The 4535-nt window shown below is 53.7% G+C and overlaps 1 long non-coding RNA gene across 1 annotated transcript; it reads left to right on the top strand.

The window, feature by feature from the left end:
• The first annotated feature begins 217 nt into the window (after positions 1-217).
• Positions 218-4040, top strand: LOC147652326 (uncharacterized). Its single transcript, XR_015289321.1, has 2 exons — positions 218-1207; positions 2226-4040. It is a non-coding gene; the product is annotated as an uncharacterized LOC147652326 (long non-coding RNA).
• Positions 4041-4535: the final 495 nt, after the last annotated feature.

Raw genomic sequence — 4535 nt, 5'->3', positions numbered from 1 at the left:
CCAGACCACGTGGACGCCAAGGCTGGTGGCGGACACGGGTCTCCCCTCCTTTTACTCTTATAATAAATCGCTTATACTTGAACAGCTTGACCCTGGAGAAGTCTCTCACCGCGAGCGAGTGTTTTTGCAACTCCAATAATTGGCGCCCAACGTCTGAGACCCGTCCCACGCCTTCTCCATCGGTGAGACACTTCTCCATCACTGGTAACTAGAAAGACTGGTTTTTCACCCTTTAAGGCCGTCCAGAGTGCAGTTTATGCGGCTGATCACCGTAACACTGTAACTCTTTCCCCTGTTCCGCGGCACCCTCGGCCACGGGCCGGCTGTTGCTTAGCAGCGTCAGCTCCGGAGCTTTAGAGGTATCCACCGCGTGGTTTATTCGGGGTGCAGGTTGCCAGGCGACCTCGGCACCCCTGGTTTCCGCAGGGCCCTGTGGCACTGAGAAGTGTGGCGAAGCCGCATCTCTTCTGTGCTACAAGGGATACCCCCCCTGCGTGGTTTATTCGGGGTGCAGGTTGCCAGGCGACCTCTGCACCCCTGGTTTCCGCAGGGCCCTGTGGCACTGAGAAGGGTGGCAAAGCCACATATCTTCTGTGCTACACGGGACTCCCCCCCTGCGTGGTTTATTCGGGGTGCAGGTTGCCAGGCGACCTCGGCACCCCTGGTTTCCGCAGGGTCCTGTGACACGAGAGAGGGTGGCAAAGCCACGCCTCTTCTGTGCTACACGGGACTCCCCCCCTGCGTGGTTTTTTCGGGGTGCAGGTTGCTTGGCAGCGTCTGAACCCCTGGTTTCCGCAGGGTCCTGTGACACGAGAGAGGGTGGCAAAGCTGCATCTCTTCTGTGCTACACGGGACTCCCCCCCTGCGTGGTTTTTTCGGGGTGAAGGTTGCCAGGCAGCGTCTGAACCCCTGGTTTCCGTGGAGCCCCCGTGGAGCTCAGGGGGGCGTTGCAAGGCGACGTCTCACCTGGGCTGGGCGGGGAAAGCCTCTACGTGGTTGAGCGAGGGGCAAACGCTGCCACAGCATCTGCACCCCGATCTCTCTAAAAGTTTTTCCGCTGCAGTGTCCAAACCGTAGTTTTTAGACGGCTGTGCAGCGTGGTTATGTGCGAGTATTACTAAGTGACACCAGAGAACGGACAGGAGGTGCCTGGCCAGCACCCATCGCCCGAGCTCTGAGAGACGAGCCAACATCATTTAAATAAGAGGTGAGTCACAAACCAGTCTATCATGGGTCAAAGCTATTCAACCCCAAACAAAAAGCTGTATAAGCAACTAAAATTCTTACTGAAAGCCAGCCAAAGTAATTTGCCTAAAAGAGAACTAAAAACCCTCCTAACCTGGACTCTAGTTAATTTCCCAAACGCAAAACACTCAGATTTTTTTACCAGAGATTTCTGGGACACAGTTGGTAATAAGCTTTTTAATAACATTTCCCGCCGAGATATGGCAGCCGCTAAACTCCTCCCAGCCTGCAGAGCACTCGTAGAAATGTATGCTGACAATACACAACCCGCGGCCCCCGTACCCACGGTCCCTGCCGTCCCCCCTCCCCCCGACCATGCGGCCCCCGTACCCTCTTTCCCCGCCGGCTCCCCTCCCTTCCTGCCCGCTCAGACCTGTGTGCCCCCTCCCCCCGACCATGCGGCCCCCGTACCCTCTTTCCCCGCCGGCTCCCCTCCCTTCCTGCCCATTGACACCGGCGCGCCCCCTCCCCCCGACCATGCGGTCCCCGTTCCCCCTACCCCAGTCCCGGCACGCTCCGTTCCCACCCCTCCCCCCGCCTTCCCCGTCCCACCGCCCCCCCGCGTTTGCCCCCCTCCTGCCGTCCCAGCTTCCCCCGATGTTGCGGTCCCGCCCCGTTCCACCGTCCCCGCGGCTATGGGCCCTGCCACCGCTGCGGCCCCACCGACCCCCGGCGGCGCGGTCCTCGCGGTCCCGCCTTCCCCCGCCGACACCGTGGTTCCCGGCTGCGCCACCCCGCCCGCCCTCGGCATCGCGGTTCCTGCAGCTCAGCTCCCCTACACCCCCTCCGTGCCGCCCGCGCCGCCTTGGTGCCCCGCGGGCTCCGCCTTCCCGGCGTCCGTGGGGCCGCGGGCCCCGGCCCCGCCGCCGTCCAGCGACACCGTTCTGTGCGGTGCGGCGCGCGCCGATCCGAAATTCGCGCTGCCGCCCACCACTCCCCCATGCTGCCCTGCGGCGCTGACGTCATGCACGCATGCGCAGTCACCGCTTCTATCGCCGATGCTCCCGCCGCCGCCATCACCGGGCCCCCCGTGCCACCCCCCTGTGCCAGCCTCTCAAACTGCGGAGGGGGAGAAAGAGAACAGGCACGGGACCCCGGCTCTACAACTGCTGACACCCGGGTTGCCTCTGCCACCGCCCAGCCCAGCCACTGTCGAGTCCCCGCCATGCGCCTTCACGCCCCCGCGTCCACCACCGAAGCCGCCCGACGGCGGAACACGGCCCCCGCCTGTCTCTGCCCCGCTGCTAACACCGGCACAGATCCCGTCTGTATCTGCTGCGCCAACAACTCTCCCCGACAATGTGAAACAGCGACAGCCACGGCCACCTCGCACCGATGTGCTGCCACTTCCGGGTTCACCTACGCGGCCACTGTCACAGCCCGTGACAAAACAGCGCGCGCGACTCTTGAATCCCCCTGCACCACCAGCAGCAGCCACGAAACACGGGGGAGAACGGGAGCGAGAAATGGAGGGAAATAAAGAAAGATTATTCACATGCAGATACTGTAGCACAAACAGTGACAGTTCAAGCAAAGGAACTTAGAAAGACTTTGAGAGAAAGTGATCTACCAGAGACGGTTCAAGAAAAAAAGAAAAAGAAAAACAAAAACAAACAAACCCCAAAAAACCAAAATCCCGTTATTTGCATGAATGCGTGTTGTTTTTACCCTTTTGCTTTAATTTTTGTAGTAAAACTTTACCTGTAAATAAGTCCAAGATAAATACCTGGGTTGCCTTAGCCAAAGACTGCAAGCTTTGATACCATTTGTTTGTCTGATCATACTGTTCCCATTCATACACAGCTGCAAAATTTGAAAAATTTAGCCAACCAAACTCATTGATAATTCTAAAGTGAATCAATCTGACCGTCAAAAGTTAGAAAAGCTGGACAATTTGTTTAAAGGTTTAAGCTTTGCACCTTGGCTAAGAGAACTCTGTAAAATAAGCTTAATTGTTTTAGTAAGTGTTAATTGTAGTCTTAGCAACAGTACCCATTATACTTCAGTGTGTGCAAAAACTAACAAGACAGTTTCTATTATCTTAAATAGTTCATCGAGACAGGGGAGATGTTGGGGAAGGTGAAACAGGGAAACCTTATGAATGTGATTGTTTGGCACTAGATTGTGAAAATATGAAGGCTAGAATCAAAGTAGAAATGAAAGCCTGCTTTGAGTTATAGGATACTGAGTACTGGTTAACCAAAGAACAATAGCCTAGCCAGCTAGAGGAGAATCCCTGTTGATAAAACAATGTCCTTCTGCTGATAAGAAGAGTCCAAAAGTAAAGAAGCAAGGAAAGAACTTGTAAAGCTCTGTAAATGCAACACTGTATGTTAATATAGGGAAGCCCATAGGTTGTATGTAAATTCTTTAGTGGGTGTGTCTCATGGTGATTGGCTTCTGGTAGTTAGAATATTCACGATAGAAAAAGATATATTGGATTGTAACAAGAACTTCGCTCTCTTTGCTCTTCGCTCTCTTTGCTCTTTACTCTTTACTCTTACCTCTTACCTCTTGCCTCTTCTCTCTTCCCTCCTCCCTTTACCCCTCTCCCCTCTCCCCCCTCTTAACTCTCAGCCCCCTTCTCCCTGTTCCTACCCCTCTCGCCTTCCCAGCTCTTTCCCTCTGTTGCTCTCTTCCTCCCTCTCCCTTCCAACCTCACCTTCCCTGCTCTACCTGTTCTCTCTCCCCTCCCCCAGACCACGTGGACGCCAAGGCTGGTGGCGGACACGGGTCTCCCCTCCTTTTACTCTTATAATAAATCGCTTATACTTGAACAGCTTGACCCTGGAGAAGTCTCTCACCGCGAGCGAGTGTTTTTGCAACTCCAATACCTATGAAGTATTTTTAGGATGTAAAATACAATAAATTTTTAGAAGTTTGGAAAGCCCTAAGATGAAATTTGAGGTTAATTTTCCAGGTAAAATTTAAAGACAGGACACATTTAAAATTTTGTTTTCTTACAATTTCCATGGAGAAGGGGATTTACACTGTGCCAATATGCAGATAACATTGTGAAAAAGGTAAAGGATCTAATTAGTGATTCCATGTAAAAATTATTTGTTGTTTCAGTGCCCTGAGAAGAGCCCCAGTGGCGCTGGCTGCCCTAAAAAATGCCAAATTAATGGGGTGAGCCCCAGTAAAATCCAGTTCCAGAGGCATCCGAGTCACAGTGACGAGGAGGAGTGAACGATAAAAACCTGTGACACTTGACTGTTGCTGATTTATCTCCAATTCAGGCTGCTTAACTTAACTTAACTTAACTTAACCACAGCCGGAGTATTTGCTCA

The sequence above is a fragment of the Cyanistes caeruleus genome, chromosome 7 (assembly GCF_971803275.1).
Source record: "Cyanistes caeruleus chromosome 7, bCyaCae1.hap1.1, whole genome shotgun sequence".
In the NCBI taxonomy this organism is placed as follows: domain Eukaryota; kingdom Metazoa; phylum Chordata; class Aves; order Passeriformes; family Paridae; genus Cyanistes; species Cyanistes caeruleus.
This window is presented reverse-complemented; position numbering and strand designations above follow the sequence as displayed.